We start from the raw sequence: 18,779 nt of genomic DNA on the forward strand, positions 1-18,779 counted from the left end.
AAAAATTAAAGTTTTTGGTCCACACACCTGGAAGGACGGGGCTCAGTTAAGGATCTTAACTGAGAGGGGAAGATAGCAGTTGGAGCAGGTTTGGGGGAACAGATCAGGAGTTTGGTTTTATACTAAGTTTGAGACAGCCACCAGACAAGTGAGGATATTAAATAAGCAGTGGGACATAGGAGTGAAGTCCTCGAAACTGATGTTATAAAGAAGATGCTGTGATTGATAAATGCCAGGGTCCTGGGTGTGACCACAGGAGTGGGTGTCTGAGGTTGGGTGGCAGACAAGATTGTAAGGACATGAGAAAACAGAATATTGGCAAGATCATCCAGGCGAATATTAAAATCACCAAGAATTTTGATAAGACCAATATTGGAGAAAGTGTCAGGAAGCCAAGAGCAAAAATCTTGGAGGAGTGAGGGTAGTGATGTTGGGCTGGGGGTGCGGTAGATGACTGCAACAAGGACCGGGAGTGGGTGGGAACAGCGTGATGACGTAAGATGCAAAGCTCTGAGGTGGAGGCTTGGGAAAAAGAAAGGCAGTGAGGAGCGGAGCACAGCTATTGCATCTCTGGTCCAGTTGTTTACGGGGCGTGAAGCAGAAAATGTCCACTATTTGAAAGGGTTGCAGGAAAAGCAGTATTCTCAGATTTAGTTAGAAAAAGAGGCGAAGGAAGTGGTCCCAGAAGAGACTGAGGACAGCAGAGATTTTGCTGAGGATTGGTTATGTGAGTAGGAGGTTTCAGAAGTGGGGGGATGGGTGATGGTGGGGAACAAGGGTCAGAAAAGGAGATGCCCGGATGCTTTGGAGCCCTGGGCTTCTTGTGGTGGCTGATATAACAAGGATAAAGGACCTGGTGGGCACAAAGCACAGAGCGGCAGCTAAGGTGTGAATAGTGGAGGGAGGGGAGCCGGGGGCTTCTGCCAGGGCACGTGAGTTCTTGGGCTCCCTCTTAACTCCTTCTAGTGGGGGTGCTGAGACTTCCTGAGGTGTGGAGCTCCCTCTCAGTTCCTTGAGTGAGTGGGGCTCTCTCTTGTCTCCTCCCATCTAGGGCATGGAGGCCAGAGCAGGGAACAGAATGTGCTTAGTCTAGCTTAGGGAGAATGACACTTGCTGGAAGGTCTCTCGTGTGTCCCAAGAACTGCCTGGACATCAGCAGCCCAAGTTCATGGCTTCTCTTTTCAATCTCTGCTGCTAAGACTTGTCAACCAACTTTCAGTCTCTCTTGCTCGCTATTCAAATTTGGAATTTTGAATGGCTCAAGTGACAGAATCGGGGGTACAAACATGTTTCCTGGGGAGTCATCTCTCTGGATTATGGGGCAAAGCGGGAGTTCAGAGAGATGGGGAAATGATTGTGAACTGGACAGACACTTGCTGACATGTCTAATTCACTAAACTTAAGATTCTCATCTATTAAATGAAGGGTAATATTAATATTTGCCTCATTCAGTTGAGGTGAAGATTGAATGAGATCGTAGACAACATTTAGCACAGTGTCTGGTATCTTGTTGACACGCCATACATATTAGCCACTATTTTTATCATCATGGCGTCTAGTCATTTGTCATCATACAGAGGGACAAACTTGAGTTATTCCTGCTGTGTGTCAATCACTCAGCTCATGAGGAAGCTGGGAGGAGGCATGTCTGTGTTGCACAGGATAGGAGCACTGGGGTCTGGCTGGCCTCCCCCCAGGACTCCCAGCAATGGGCATTGACATTTCCGTGTGGCTTTGTTGTTCTTTGCTTGGGTCTGAAGAGACATTGCCTTTCTCTTTGTGTTTTATTGCTTTTTATTGTGGAATCCTATCCTATAGAGACTTGCTTGAATATGGGGACCCCCGATGGTCTGGGGACCCATTCTCGGCTAATGCCAAGGGTCTTGGTGGGTCTCTTTTTAGAGCTGATGGCTACTGCAGCCCCGTCATCTCCCTGACCTTCACAGCTGACCTCAGCTGTCTTGCTTTTGTCTGGTTTCCAAGTCAATCTCTATCAGGACAGATCTTGCACATGAGCAGCCATGCATTCATCCCTTGGGTAAGAATTTTCTTTAGTTCTTTTATTTAGAATTTATTGACTTACACATCCGTCTGAGCACCTGTGGATAAACGTGGGCACACTGCCTACGTGTGCCCTCTATTGTGTGCTGTAAAGAGATCATAAATGTATCGATGGAAGCTGTGTGATAAGAAAAATACGGTGTGTGCTGGAATAATTTTGGTTCCTACTGAGAAATCCTGAGGATGCAGAAGTGCACTGAGTCTGTAATGTATTATTGAAGAGGAGCCTATTAGAATTCAGATCACAGGGATATGCAGCTGCTGCAAGGTCACCGAGACCCCTTCTGTGATCTCCTCTGGATGGTCGCAGGTAGCACAAAAGGCTAAACCGTGGGTATCAAATGCTGATTTTTCTGATTTCTTGCTTTATTGCTGTGGACCTTGCTGTAAAACATGGGCACAGTTTTGGGGAGATAAACTGTTACGGCATTGAGGAGCAAAACCCCAAGGCATTTTTGACAGGAGTCATAAATAACACACAGATGTAACTCAGGAAATATGCGACTACAGGAATTCTCTGGGTATGTTTCCAAAGATGTTATTTGATAAGTTTCTTCCAATTTATCCTATCAGATGTCTGAAAAAAGTAGGTAAGTGACCAAGGGAAGGTGTTTAAAAATAGATGATTTAAAAAATAGTGGAATTTGTTTATGCCTACCCTCTGCTGATAGACGAAGTTTTTAAAGCCAAGTGACGTTTCTTCATTATTATAAACGACAAATGATGAGTCTACCATAAAAGCTCTTATCAGGACCCGGGCTCGATCACCACTGCTCTGAAAGGGGGTGTGAGTATATCGGTTCATCCTCTTTAGAATATTATGGTGTTTTGTTACTTCACTCTTCCTTGTTTTAAAGGATTTCATGGCAAAACACGTACCTTTTTACTTAAAGTGGATTTTTAAAGACATTTTTGAAATATTGTGTGGTTATTATAAAATGAAGTATAGTGATTCAATTTATTCAATTCTTGGAACAGGAAAATTTAAGAAGATATCTTAAGTCATCAATTGGAATTGCAAAGGATCATCTTTTTATTATGTAGAGCAGTTCATTAGGGGAAACATGACATAAGCACTGGACTTTGTGTAGGGAAAAGATTTTGATTGTTACAGACCCTAACATGTAGCACCCATAGTCTGCAATTAACTTCTCTCCAGACTGAAAAATAGAGCCAGCTGGCTTTACTCCCTGTTCTCTGGCCCTGTGTTGAATCCCGTTTCTCTGCCAGGCTGGGTCATGACCCTTCAAACAGCTCCTGGGCCACAGTGGAGTGACTTGCTAAGCAGCTTTCGCACAAGCCATCAGAGGAGAATGGACAATGTTTGTATATGTATATTTGGTGCAGGACCCAACCTGGAATCAGGATGCCCCTTCCCCATGGGCCAGGCCAGTTTTCATATATACTTGTCAAAGCTGCTGCCAGGATGCAGACTACAGCTGTAGTCACCCCAGGGATTCAGCGGCTGTTTGACCCCACATTGAGATCTCAGTACACCCCCAAGAAGAAAACATGGACTCCAAATCTAACTCTGAGCTCCTACCCCAGGAAAACACAGCTGCCACTTGTGTGAGACTTGACATGCCTTCCCTAAATCAGGGTGTTTTAATCCCTATGGGTTAGTTAGCATCTCCATGGGCTTCCAGACAGTTGCTTTCACTTCCTCTGACTGACTCTCTCACCCCTGTGCCTTTGCACAGGCTCTTCCCTCTGCCTGGAGCACCTCTCTCACTTGCCCACCCGTCTCCTGGCTAATCCCTACTTGTCCTTTGGAGCTCAGCTTAGTGGTCACTTCCCCGAGGAGCCCCCAGCCCTGCCTTAGCTGCTCCTCTCACGCTCACACTTCTGCTAGTGGAGGGCTTCCCACTGTGCACTGGGGCTTCCGCTGGTATAACTCGTTCCACCACTAGACTATAAACTATTTTATTAGTTCCTTAAAAAGTTGTTTCTTTCTAATATTTAATCTTAATAATTCAAATAGACTTTGTTTTGGTGCAGAGTGTGAGGTAGGGATCTGCTTTATCCTATTATTTACAGAAGACTCCTTCACTCACCCTTTTCCTTTCCTGCACTGAGAAGATCACTACCTGCTCACTGAGCATTTACTGAGGGACCACTACGTACCAGACTCAGTATTTGGTGCTGGGCACGAGATGTGAGTAATATTGCTCCTGACCTCAAGAAGCTTACATTCTGTTGGAAAAGAGCTAAATCCAAACAAAGAATCATTAGTCCGATTACATGAAATTGGCATTTTTGTAGGTCAAGGATGGCCAAATATTGGCAATTTCATATAGTTTAATCCAACCCAATACAAAATAAACAGTGTCTGAAAATGTCTGAGACAAACACATGCATGTATTTGTTTGGAAATGATTGTAAGGATCAGAAGTAAGGGAGGGGCCAGGGAGTCAAACAGGGAAGGAGAAAAAACCCAATGCGTGGGATGTTTTTGGAGTCGGCCCCTGCTCAAACCACCGGTTGTCGGCCAGCGGGAACTTCTGAGGAGCCTTATGCAATGTGAATCAGAACTGCCTGCACAGGGCCAGAAGGGGAACGTTACCCATGAGTGCATTTCTTGGGGTGGACCCACACCTGTGTCCCGTGGGTTTCTGTGGCTATTCCAGTCTTGGCATCGGAGAAGGCCTGGGCCAGGAAGTGAGAGGTAAACAGCGTGGGCCGAGGAGAGGGGCGGTCATGTCACACGGGGTTCAAGCCCCACCTCAGACCAATTCAACAAGTCTCTGGAGGGAGGATCCAGAAGTGGGTACATTTTAGTTAAAGCTCTGTTGGTGTTTCCGATATGAATTCAAGGTTGTGAACCAGTGACCTAAGGCAAGGCAGTGTGGAAGGTCAGTGGTGGAACGGTCAGTGTGGTAGCACAGCTTCTTTATCCAGTCATCTTTTGATGGACATTTAGGTTGCTTCCATGTCTTGGCTACTGTAAATAGTGCTGCTATGAACATTGGGGTGCAGGTGTCTTTTTGAATTAGAGTTTTCATCTTTGCTGGATATATGCCCAGCAGTGGGATTGCTGGATCATATGGTAAGTCTTAAGTTTTTAAAGAACCTCCATACTGTCCTCTATAGTGGCTGTACCAGTTTGCATTCCTCCCAATGGTGTAGGAGGGTTCCCTTTTCTCACACCCTCTCCAACATTTATTGTTTGTTGACTTTTTGGAGATGGCCATTCTCACTGGTGTGAGGTGATACCTCACTGTAGTTTTGATTTACATTTCTTCATAATTAGTGATGTTGAGCATCGTTTCATGGGCCTATTGGCCATTTATGTCTTTCTTAAAGAAATGTCTATTTAGGTCTTCTGCCCAGTTTTTGATTGCATTTTTTTTTATTTTGATATTTAGCTGTATGAGCTGTTCATGTTTTTGGAAATTAAGCCCTTGTCAGTCACATCATTTGCAAATATTTTCTCCCAGTCTGTAGGTTGTCCTTCCTTTTGTTTATGGTTTCCTTTGCTGTACAAAAGCTTGTAAGTTTGATTAAATCTCATTTGTTCATTTTTGCTTCTATTTCTTTTGCCTTGGGAGACTGATCTAGGAAAGTATTGCTATGATTTATGTCAGAGAATATTTTGCCTATTGAACACTATTTTCTTTCTGATTCTTATAAGAAGGCTGTATGACTGACCTTTTATTATCTATAATCACATGAGGAAACTCTGGGCCAGTGACATGTGCCTCTCTGAAGTTTGCACAGCTAGTAGTAAGTAGCAGAACTGGGATTTGAACCCGTGACTACAGCCCATGTTACTCCCACCACACACTTTCCCCTTCACTACGAGCGTTTCAGCTTCTGTCATTTTGCACATGCTGTTGTTTCTTTATGACATGGCCTTCCAGTGGTGTGCTGGTAAATGTTTAATAACTGACTTTCTCATTGTAGTTCTTTCATGAACGTTGGGTCATATATTTATTCACATTAATGAGCACGTCGGAACTTCACTGTTCATCAGTGACACGAGGGACTTTTTTGCTCAATTGGGTAACTTTCAAGTGCTGTATTTCTTTAATTTTTTGTGTTATTCACAATGTAACAACTACCAACATGATGTATTTTAAAGCTTAATGTGCATTACTAATATTCTTCCATTACTTTCTCAAGTCTAAACAACCAACAACACAACAGATCAAGCCCTGACTGGTAGCATTTGCAGACTTCTGCTGTGGAAATGCTCCCAGCATGGAGTTAGGAAGAGGTGCCCAGAAGAATACACAGCATGCTACCTTACAGATGTAAGAGATGTAAATAATCTCAAGAGCTTAGCTAACAGTAAAATGCAGTAAGACAATTAGGAAGTGATGAGTTCTGGGTATTTACTTAGATAATACTATATAATCTAAGTTATAGACTATACATATAAATTAATCTATAAGTAAATATAACTTATTCAGTTGCAGGGTTTTTTTTTAAATCAATTTTCCTGTAACAACTGCTTTTAGCAACTGGCAGACAACCTTCCTGAACAATGCAACAACCAGTTTTCAATGAGACAGCGTGAGCTGCTCCCGTCCTCCACTGCTTATCCTCATCCTCTCCACCAACATGAATTCAACCCAATCTTCAAGGTCCAGCTAAAATCCAACTTGCTACAAAACCTTTCAAGTACACATCTGGTCTTTCTTTCCTCAAATCCTTTAGTCCTTTTTGTTGATACCAGTCCTTAAAATCTGTCTTACACCATTGCTCAGTTTTGTCTTTTGTTTTCAGTTGGTCTGTTTCACCAACAATGTGGTCAGTTCTATGAGGGCAGGGAGCTTGCTTAGTAACCTTTGCACTTTCTGACAGTATTAGCATCATCATCACACATGAGGTACTAGACATCATGCTGTAGAGTTAGTTGCTTTTTGGATAAATTACCCACATGTGGTTGTATAATCTCAGTTTGTAAAGATGAGCATGGGGATACAAATCTGGTTCCAGGCACATGGGAATTTATTGTGTTTGCATAGCTCAGACTCTGCTGGCTTTTGGGGTTGCAGAACTCACTCAGCGTGACCTTAGCATATACTGTTCACATCTCCAGACTCACTTTCTTTGAAAAAGATCATTCTTTAGCTCTCAGAGCCGTGGCAGCCCACATGCAAGCATCATTACTTGCCTTCCCTGAGTCACCTCATCCTTTTCATATGCAGGGAGTTCTGTCTACCTGTTGAATTTTGAATGAAAACTCAATGGACAGAAGCTCTGCACTGAATTCTAGATTTTGTTCTTGCTGAGCTTCCATGAATATAAAACATCAGCACAAAGGGGAGAGTCAGCAGGTGGAGATCATCGCTATCCATATTTAATGGAAAGGGAGCTGGAGTTGACAGATGGGAAAACTACCTTAGAAGAAGGCCAAGTTCAATAACTTGCCCAGGCTTACTAGTGAGCTTCTAGCAAAAAAATGAATAAATATCTTATGAGAAATTTTTATGATTTGTGCTTTAAAATATTACTATTATTTTACTTCCTAAGGGGGAAAAAAGCAAGCAAATAAGGGATTAAATAATGACTGATAATTAGGAAATTCCCTTACCCACAGTGGAGCACAAAACAGGGGCAGGGACCCACACCCTTCATCAAGAATCTGAGCTATCTGAGTGGCTGGCCTGGAGCCCCACCATTCTCTGTCCTTAGGAGGAAGATACTGAAACACCCACAGTCTCCACCCTCTACCAGAAAGTCAAGGTTGTGAGGCCGAGAGGCCCTGAACCAGAAGCACAGCGATCTCCCTACCTGTCGCTGGGTGTGTGGTTCCCAGTGTGGAAGGAACCCAGTGACTCTTGGCCAGGCTCTCCCAGTGAAAGCATGTCCCAGCACAGTTTCTTCCCTGGTCCACAGTGGTTTTCCACGTCTTTCTGAGGAAACTCCTTCATGGCAACGTAAATCAGTAGCAGTGGCTTCAGTTAGAACATGTGCAGCTCTCAATAGCTACCGCTTCCAGAATCCTCTTTGGGTTCCTGGGGTCTCTCCTGTGTTTCCAGGGGCTGGATCTCTCTGTGGCTGGTCAGCCATCACCACTCTTTCAGTGTCAGATATACAGATGAATACATTCTTATAAGAAACACATCAACAAATAAAACATGGAGTCCCACCATCACCCGCTACTCCTATTCACACACACACCTTTTGCTTTGGACATAGACGTGCCAATGAATATCTCATCAGAAGGATCTAGCAAGTTCCCAGCCTACCTTCAGTGGGACTGTGGGTTGCATTCTTGTTCTCACAGCTGCTTGCTCATTTAAATGGTTGCCCATCCATCCATTAATTTTTTCATTCCACTACCCACCCCATATTTACTGAGCACCTTCTATACAGGCACCATGGCATGTAGAATTAGACCAAATGCTCCTGTTCAAGATGCTCACAGTCTAATCATAATAATAATGCTAGCAGAAAATACTGACAGAATGCTTAGTATGTGCCATTCCTCAGTATGATGAGGTAAACATTCTTATCCTTCCCACTTTACAGGTGAGAAAATCAAGACACAGAGAGTTTTAGTTGCTCACGTCCACACAGCTAGACAAGTAAATAGACGATGACTGTTTCATGTAGTAGCCTGGATGCAGGGAAGCCCCATGTGCAGAGTGTATACTTGGGAGTCAGGTGTGAATCAGATCTAACCTGGTTACATACTTGCACCCTTGCCTAATTCTAGGGTTTTCCTGGGGTCATAAAATTAAAGAAAAATATTTTTTAAGAGAAACTAACAGGAAGATAGTAACAATAAAACAAAGAAGTATTCATCTGAAACGGAAAAAATGTTCAGTTTTAGAATTAGTGTGATCTTTAATTTACGTTGTTTCTTCAGTGCTTCTGGCAAAACTCAACCCTGTTTCAGGAGAAATGGTCTTTACAGTGATGAATTAGAAAGGATCAGAAAGATTTGTGATTGCAAAAGAACTCTCAGGAAACCTTTTCGAAGTAGAGAAGACAAGACATACGGAGCCAATTTCCTTTCATTTGGAAGGGCTTCTGCAGACAGAGAGGAGAGCATTGAAGCAGCAAAGCCATTCTTGACTCTGTGGTATCTGCTGAATTTCACCTCCCACCATCTTGCTAACTCTGAATGTGAATCAATGCCAGGTCTCCCTACTCTGATTTTTAAGAACTGAGAGAGAGCATTTGAAACTGAATCATACAACCAACAGTTTGAGATGCTTAATAAACACACTCTCTGGCTATAGCTGCATGATAGCAAATCCCTCATCAGCTCTATCAATTCAGAGAAGAAGAAATCAATACAGGGCAAATCCCTCCTAGGCTTCATGAGACTGAAAGAAGTTCTTAGACTGATGTATTTAGTTGTTTGTTTTGTTGTCCTGGAGAGACAGCCCGTGGTTTGGTTTCTGTCTTTTTGTTGATACTCTTCTTTTGTGATCTGCTAAGCACACTGGCTCTGAGAGCTGAATCCTCCTGGTGGTATTTTTCCACACCAGTCTGGGGCATGGCAGAAGTTTTTCTGGCCAGCAAGAACAGAAGATGATGCCAAAAGGAAGCACTTAATGAGGTATTGGCAGTGATTCCACACTTATCTCTGGAAGAAAAGGCTCAGGTTCCAGTGTGGTTTTGCAAAGTAATAATTCTTTGTTGACTTCTTCCTAATCATCTTTCTATGACTATGAAGAAATAGTTACAGTTAGTCTTTCTAAGTAACAAAGGGCATTTAATGAAAATGTTCTATTTAATACTAAGAGACTTGGAGGGCTTTGCCAATTATTTTCTGCCATCATTTCTTCAAATATTCTTTCTTTCCCTTTCCCTCTCTTTTCTCCTTCTGGGACTCTGTTATGCATGTATTGGTATGATTGATGGAGCCCAATAGGTTCCTTAAATTTTTTCATTTTTCTTCATTCTTTTTTCTTTCTGTTTCTCTGACTGGATGATAACAACTGACCTCTCTTTAGGTTTGCTGATCTTTCTTTTGTCTGCGATAATTTGCTGTTGTGCCCCTGTAGTAAAATTTTAATTTTAGTTATTGTATTTGTCAACTCCAGAATTTCTATTTGGTTCCTTTGAATAATGTATTTCTTTATTGATGTTCTCTATTTGGTAAGAAAATGTTCTCATGATTTCCTTTTGTTCTTTAGGCATGCTGTCCTTTAGATCTCTGAACATATTTTAAATAGCTGACTCAGCAATATTTATAATAGCCAAGATATGGAAACAACTTAAATGTCCATCAACAGATGACTAGATAAAGAAGTTATGGGAATACTACTCAGCCATAAAAAAGAATGAAGTAATGCCATTTGCAACAACATGGATGGACCTAGAGATTATCATACTAAGTGAAGTAAGTCAGACACAGAAAGACAAATACCATATGATATCCCTTATATGTGGAATCTAAAAAAAAAAAAAAAAAGACACAAATGAACTTATTTACAAAACAGAAATAGACATAGAAAACAAACTATGGTTACCAAATGGGAAAGTGGGAGGAGGAAATAAATTAGGGGTTTGGGATTAGCAGATAAACTACTATATATAAAATAGATAAAGAACAAGGATTAACTGTATAGCACAGGGAACTGTATGCAATACCTTGTTATAGCTTATAATGAAAAAGAATATGAAAAGGTGTATATATATATATATATACTGAATCACTATGCTGTACACCAGAAAACTAACACAACATTGTAAATCAACTATATATATAATCAGTTTCTTTTATATATATAAAATGCAACTAGTTAATGTAGCTTAACTTCAAAGCAAGGCGCTGAAAATGCCTGGATGGGCACCTGGCCCCATAAACACACAGGTTTGATCCCAGCCTTTCTATTAATTTTTAATAAAATTATACATGCAAGTATCCGCATCCCAGTGAGAGTGCCCCCCAGTTCCAAGTAGAACAAAAGGAGCAGGCATCAAGCACACAGACCTGTAGCTAACGACGCCTTGCTTAGCCACACCCCCACGGGACACAGCAGTAACAAAAATTGAGTTATAAACGGAAGTTTGACTAAGTTATATTATTCAGGGCCGGTAAATTTCGTGCCAGCCACCGCGGTCATACGATTAGCCCGAATTAATGGAAATCCGGCGTAAAGCGTGTTAACGAGTGACTATCAAATAGAGTTAAGTCTTGGCCAAGATGTAAAAATCTATGACCAACGCAAAAATAAACTACGAAAGTGACCCTAATACGATCTACTACACGACAGCTAAGGTCCAAACTGGGATTAGATACCCCACTATGCTTAGCCTTAAACCTAGGTGATTACAACAACAAAATCACTCGCCAGAGTACTACTAGCAACAGCTTAAAACTCAAAGGACTTGGCGGTGCTTCATACCCCCTAGAGGAGCCTGTTCTATAATCGATAAACCCCGATCAACCTCACCAACCCTTGCTAATTCAGTCTATATACCGCCATCTCCAGCAAACCCCTATAGGGATCAATAGTAAGCTTAACTATTCAAACATAAAAACGTTAGGTCAAGGTGTAACCGATGGGCTGGGAAGAAATGGGCTACATTTTCTTGTCTTAAGAAAACTTCAAAATCCTTACGAAAGCCCCTATGAAACTGAGGGCCCAAGGAGGATTTAGTAGTAAATCAAGAATAGAGTGCTTGATTGAACTAGGCCATGAAGCACGCACACACCGCCCGTCACCCTCTTCAAATCCAATGAGCCTGCAAGAAAATATAAATAAGTGCAAAACGTATGAGAAGAGATAAGTCGTAACAAGGTAAGCATACTGGAAAGTGTGCTTGGATGAGCAAAACGTAGCTTAAAAAAAGTACCTAATTTACACTTAGGAGATTTCGTGGAAATGAACGTTTTGAACTAGAGCTAGCCCAGAAAATACCACATTTCAACTATTTCAAAACCGTTAAACAAAACATTTACTCACTCTTCTAAAGTATAGGAGATAGAAATTTATTACTGGCGCTATAGAGAAAGTACCGTAAGGGAACGATGAAAGAATACCTAAAAGTGATAAAAAGCAAAGATTAACCCTTGTACCTTTTGCATAATGATTTAACTAGAAAATTTTAGCAAAGAGAACTTAAGTTAAATACCCCGAAACCAGACGAGCTACTTGTGAACAGCCTACGGAGCGAACTCGTCTATGTGGCAAAATAGTGAGAAGATTTACAAGTAGAGGTGACAAGCCTAACGAGCCTGGTGATAGCTGGTTGTCCAGGAAATGAATATAAGTTCAACTTTAAAAATACCTAAAAAACTGCTAATTTTACTGTATTTTTAAAAGCTAGTCTAAAAGGGTACAGCTTTTTAGACCAAGGATACAACCTTCCTTAGAGAGTAAAAACAACCAATACCATAGTAGGCTTAAAAGCAGCCATCAATTAAGAAAGCGTTCAAGCTCAACATCAAACAAACCTTAATCCCAATAGTTAACAAGGAACTCCTAATCCGATACTGGACTAATCTATTAATTTATAGAGGCAATAATGTTAATATGAGTAACAAGAAATATTTCTCCTTGCATAAGCTTATGTCAGCAACGAATACTCTACTGACAGTTAACACTTAATAAACTTAACCCACCGATAAACAATTTATTAAATCCACTGTTAATCCGACACAGGGATGCATTAAGGAAAGATTAAAAGAAGCAAAAGGAACTCGGCAAACACGAGCCCCGCCTGTTTACCAAAAACATCACCTCTAGCATTACTAGTATTAGAGGCACTGCCTGCCCAGTGACATTAGTTAAACGGCCGCGGTATCCTGACCGTGCAAAGGTAGCATAATCATTTGTTCTTTAAATAGGGACTTGTATGAACGGCCACACGAGGGTTCTACTGTCTCTTGCTTCCAATCAGTGAAATTGACCTCCCCGTGCAGAGGCGGGGATACACAAATAAGACGAGAAGACCCTATGGAGCTTTAATTAACTAACTCAAAGAAAATATAAATAACCGCCAAGGGATAATAATCTTCTACCTGAGTTAGCAATTTCGGTTGGGGTGACCTCGGAGAACAGAAAAACCTCCGAGTGACTAAAATCTAGACTTACCAGTCAAAATGTAGTGTCACTTATTGATCCAAAATATTTGATCAACGGAACAAGTTACCCTAGGGATAACAGCGCAATCCTATTCAAGAGTTCATATCGACAATAGGGTTTACGACCTCGATGTTGGATCAGGACACCCCAATGGTGCAGCCGCTATTAAAGGTTCGTTTGTTCAACGATTAAAGTCCTACGTGATCTGAGTTCAGACCGGAGTAATCCAGGTCGGTTTCTATCTATTATTAATTTCTCCCAGTACGAAAGGACAAGAGAAATAAGGCCTACTCTAAAGGAGCGCCTTAGAACTAACTAATGATATAATCTTAACTTAACTAGTTCAAAAAAAATACAGCCCTAGATAAGGGCTTATTAGGGTGGCAGAGACCGGTAATTGCATAAAACTTAAGATTTTAGACCCAGAGGTTCAACCCCTCTCCCTAATATGCATGTTCATAGTAAATACCCTCACACTTATCGTCCCCATCCTCCTAGCAGTAGCATTCCTCACCCTTGTCGAACGAAAAATCCTAGGCTACATGCAACTCCGAAAGGGCCCTAACGTTGTGGGTCCCTATGGTCTGCTGCAACCAATTGCAGATGCTATCAAACTATTCACCAAAGAGCCACTACGACCTGCTACCTCCTCTGTTACTATGTTTATCATCGCCCCCGTTCTAGCCCTAACCCTAGCTCTAACCATATGAATTCCACTCCCAATACCACACCCCCTCATCAATATAAACCTAGGCGTACTATTTTTACTAGCAATATCCAGCCTAGCCGTTTACTCTATCCTATGATCCGGCTGGGCCTCCAACTCAAAATATGCATTAATCGGCGCCCTTCGGGCCGTCGCCCAGACCATCTCATATGAAGTCACATTGGCTATCATCTTACTCTCCGTACTTCTAATAAATGGATCCTTTACCCTATCAACACTTATCACAACACAAGAACACATATGAATAATCGTACCTGCTTGACCTCTGGCTATAATATGATTTATCTCCACGCTAGCTGAGACCAACCGAGCCCCCTTTGACCTCACCGAAGGGGAATCTGAATTAGTATCAGGCTTTAACGTAGAATATGCAGCAGGCCCCTTCGCTATATTTTTCATAGCAGAATACGCCAATATCATCATGATAAATGCCTTCACAACCATCCTTTTCTTCGGAGCCTTTCACAACCCCTACATGCCGGAGCTATATACAGCCAATTTCGTAGCCAAAACACTGCTACTAACCGCAACTTTCCTATGAATTCGAGCATCCTATCCCCGATTCCGATACGACCAGCTAATGCACCTCCTATGAAAAAATTTCCTTCCCCTTACCCTAGCCTTATGCATATGACACGTGTCGCTGCCTATTTCAACAGCAGGAATTCCCCCTCAAACATAAGAAATATGTCTGACAAAAGAGTTACTTTGATAGAGTAAATAATAGAGGTTTAAGCCCTCTTGTTTCTAGAACCGTAGGAATTGAACCTACCCCTAAGAATTCAAAATTCTTCGTGCTACCACGCTACACCACATTCTATAGTAAGGTCAGCTAAATAAGCTATCGGGCCCATACCCCGAAAATGTTGGTTTATACCCTTCCCGTACTAATAAATCCTCTAATTCTCGGCATCATTCTACTCACAATTATAGCAGGAACTTTAATTGTTATAATTAGCTCTCACTGACTGTTCATTTGAATCGGCTTCGAAATAAACATACTCGCGACCATCCCTATCCTAATAAAAAACTTCAGCCCCCGATCCATTGAAGCTTCTACCAAATATTTCCTAATCCAAGCCACCGCATCAATGCTACTTATGTTAGGAGTAATTATTAATCTTCTATATTCAGGACAATGAACCACCACAAAAATATTTAACCAAACCTCATCTATCATCATTACCACAGCCCTAACCATAAAACTAGGACTAGCCCCATTTCACTTCTGAGTGCCGGAAGTCACACAAGGAATCCCCCTGATATCAGGACTAATCCTATTAACATGACAAAAACTAGCCCCCCTCTCCGTACTGTACCAAATCGCCCCATCAATCAATCTAAACATACTATTAACCATATCCTTACTGTCAATTATAGTTGGAGGCTGAGGCGGACTTAATCAAACGCAACTACGAAAAATCATAGCCTACTCATCAATTGGTCACATGGGCTGAATAACTGCAATTATAGTGTACAACCCCACTATAGCAATGCTATACCTATTAATATACTTAACAATAACACTCACAATATTTATACTATTCATAATCAACTCCACTACAACCCTTCTATCCCTATCACACACCTGAAACAAGACTCCCATTATTACAATACTTGTCCTCACCGTCATAATATCTATAGGAGGCCTCCCCCCACTATCTGGATTTATACCCAAATGAATAATCATCCAAGAGCTGACAAAAAATGATAACATTATTCTCCCCACTCTAATAGCTATAATAGCATTATTAAATCTATATTTTTATATGCGACTAGCATACTCCACGGCACTCACTATATTTCCATCCTCTAACAACATAAAAATAAAATGACAATTCGAGGACACGAAACGAATGACATCTTTACCAATCATAATTGTTCTATCTACCATAATTCTACCCCTAACCCCAATACTATCAGTATTATATTAGGAATTTAGGCTAAACCAGACCAAGAGCCTTCAAAGCTCTAAGTAAGTACACAATACTTAATTCCTGTTTAATAAGGACTGCAAGACTCTATCCTACATCAATTGAATGCAAATCAACTGCTTTAATTAAGCTAAGCCCTTACTAGATTGATGGGCCTTTATCCCACGAAATTTTAGTTAACAGCTAAATACCCTAGTCAACTGGCTTCAATCTACTTCTCCCGCCGCGAGAAAAAAAAAGGCGGGAGAAGCCCCGGCAGAGTTTGAAGCTGCTTCTTTGAATTTGCAATTCAATATGTTTTACACCACAAGGCTTGGTAAAAAGAGGGCTCTCACCTCTGTCTTTAGATTTACAGTCTAATGCCTACTCGGCCATCTTACCTATGTTCATTACTCGCTGATTATTCTCAACCAACCACAAAGATATTGGAACTCTCTACCTGTTATTTGGAGCTTGGGCTGGGATAGTAGGAATAGGACTAAGCTTATTAATTCGCGCTGAATTGGGACAGCCCGGGACGTTGCTTGGAGACGACCAGATCTATAACGTAGTTGTAACAGCTCATGCTTTCGTCATGATCTTCTTTATGGTAATGCCAATCATGATTGGGGGCTTCGGGAACTGACTGGTCCCCCTAATAATTGGAGCCCCGGATATGGCGTTCCCCCGCATGAATAATATGAGCTTCTGACTGCTGCCTCCCTCATTCTTGCTACTACTAGCATCATCTATAGTTGAAGCAGGAGCAGGTACAGGCTGAACCGTTTACCCTCCCCTAGCCGGAAACCTGGCCCACGCAGGCGCCTCCGTCGATTTAACTATTTTCTCCCTGCATTTAGCGGGAGTATCTTCAATTCTAGGGGCTATTAACTTTATTACCACTATTATCAATATAAAACCACCTGCTATATCCCAATACCAGACCCCTCTATTTGTCTGATCCGTTCTAATCACTGCCGTTCTCTTACTACTCTCCCTTCCAGTACTGGCTGCCGGAATCACAATACTATTAACAGATCGTAACCTAAATACGACTTTCTTTGATCCTGCAGGAGGAGGGGACCCCATCCTTTACCAACACCTATTTTGATTCTTCGGTCACCCAGAGGTTTACATCCTAATCTTACCTGGCTTTGGAATAATTTCCCACATTGTCACTTATTACTCTGGAAAAAAGGAGCCCTTTGGTTATATGGGAATAGTCTGGGCTATAATGTCTATCGGCTTCCTAGGCTTCATTGTATGAGCCCACCATATATTTACAGTAGGCATGGACGTAGACACACGTGCTTATTTCACATCTGCCACAATAATTATTGCTATTCCAACGGGAGTAAAAGTATTTAGCTGATTGGCAACACTCCATGGAGGCAATATCAAATGATCCCCTGCCATACTATGAGCCCTTGGCTTTATTTTCTTATTCACCGTAGGAGGCCTAACAGGAATTGTTCTAGCTAATTCATCACTAGACATTGTCCTCCACGATACTTATTATGTAGTTGCCCACTTCCACTATGTCTTGTCAATAGGGGCAGTTTTCGCTATCATAGGGGGCTTTATGCATTGATTCCCTCTGTTCTCCGGATACACGATTGACGATACATGAGCAAAAATTCAATTCGCAATTATATTTGTAGGGGTAAACCTAACTTTCTTCCCGCAACATTTTCTAGGTCTCTCCGGAATGCCTCGACGCTACTCTGACTACCCCGATGCCTATACTACATGAAACACTATCTCATCCGTGGGCTCTTTTATTTCCTTAACGGCAGTTGTGCTGATGGTGTTTATTGTGTGAGAAGCCTTCGCGTCAAAGCGGGAGGTCACAACCGTAGAACTAACGGCCACCAATCTAGAGTGACTGCACGGATGTCCTCCACCCTACCATACCTTTGAAGAACCAACCTATATTAACCTGAAATAGATAAGAAAGGAAGGAATCGAACCCTCTTTAATTGGTTTCAAGCCAACCCTATAGCCACTATATCTTTCTCGATCTAGAGATATTAGTAAAATTTACATAGCCTTGTCAAGGCTAAATTACAGGTGAGACCCCTGTATATCTCTATGCCGTATCCTTTTCAACTAGGCTTCCAAGACGCTACCTCCCCCAATTATATATATATAATAAAATGGCTGATTCAAAATATTTTTCTAGTACTCCAATGTCTGGGTTACCTCAGGGACAGTTTCTATTGATTGTTTCTTTACCCCTGTATATGGACCATATTTTCTTATTTCTTTCCACACCTTATAATTTTTTAAATGGAAACTGGACATTTTGAATACTGCAATGTGGTGACTCTGGAAATCAGATCCCCCATCTTCCTCAGAGTTTGTTGTTTCTACTTGTTTTAGTTGTTTGTTCTTTGGTGACTTCTCTGAACCAATTTTTAAAAGTCTATCTGAAGTTTCTGTTCTGTTAGACTCATGGTCAGTTAATAATTGAATATATATTTCCTTAAGTGTTTGGACACAAAATAGCTCTCAGTTTTTGCACATGGACTCTCTGTGTGTGGTGGGGCACACTTTCAGTACTCAGCCAGGCAGTGTACAACTCTGCCTTAGCCTTCGTTTCCTGTTTGCGCAGAGAGTCAAGGTCAGCCAGGACTGGGAAAGGAAGGCCTTCTGAAATCTTTCCTGAACATGTGTACAGTCTGCTTATGTGTGTGGTCTTCTCTATTGTGAGGGAAATATTGGATCTTTTCCAAACCCTTATTCCCCAAAGTGTATCCCTTCCCAGCCTTTCTTCTAAGCTTTTTAGTTCATCTATTGTTTGTTCCAACTGTTACCCACTGCTGCATACAGCAGCAATTAAAACATTTGCCTGTACATGTTTTTGACACATGACCCTTGGGTCATGGTCATACTGCGGGGTGAGTCCCCCGTGGGTGAGATAAACATGCCTTCTGAGCTAGTCTTCTATGGAGCCTCCAGAGAGATCAACTAGGGACAACTCTTTCCAAATAAGGTCTTTTCTGCTCCCTCTGGCATCAGCACTGGTCCTAGGAATGTGGGCTGTTTCTTTCAAGGTTGCTGTTAGGCTAAGGAACAGGT

General features: G+C 41.7%; 1 long non-coding RNA gene across 1 annotated transcript; it reads right to left on the reverse strand.

The window, feature by feature from the left end:
* Positions 1 to 2,126: 2,126 nt before the first annotated feature.
* LOC116661360 lies at positions 2,127 to 17,830 on the reverse strand. Its single transcript, XR_004317244.1, has 3 exons — positions 11,227 to 17,830; positions 3,249 to 3,251; positions 2,127 to 2,137 (listed from the first exon to the last, which is right to left on the reverse strand). It is a non-coding gene; the product is annotated as an uncharacterized LOC116661360 (long non-coding RNA).
* Between the last annotated feature and the right edge of the window lie 949 nt (positions 17,831 to 18,779).

The sequence above is a fragment of the Camelus ferus genome, chromosome 3 (assembly GCF_009834535.1).
Source record: "Camelus ferus isolate YT-003-E chromosome 3, BCGSAC_Cfer_1.0, whole genome shotgun sequence".
NCBI classification, from domain to species: Eukaryota; Metazoa; Chordata; class Mammalia; order Artiodactyla; family Camelidae; genus Camelus; species Camelus ferus.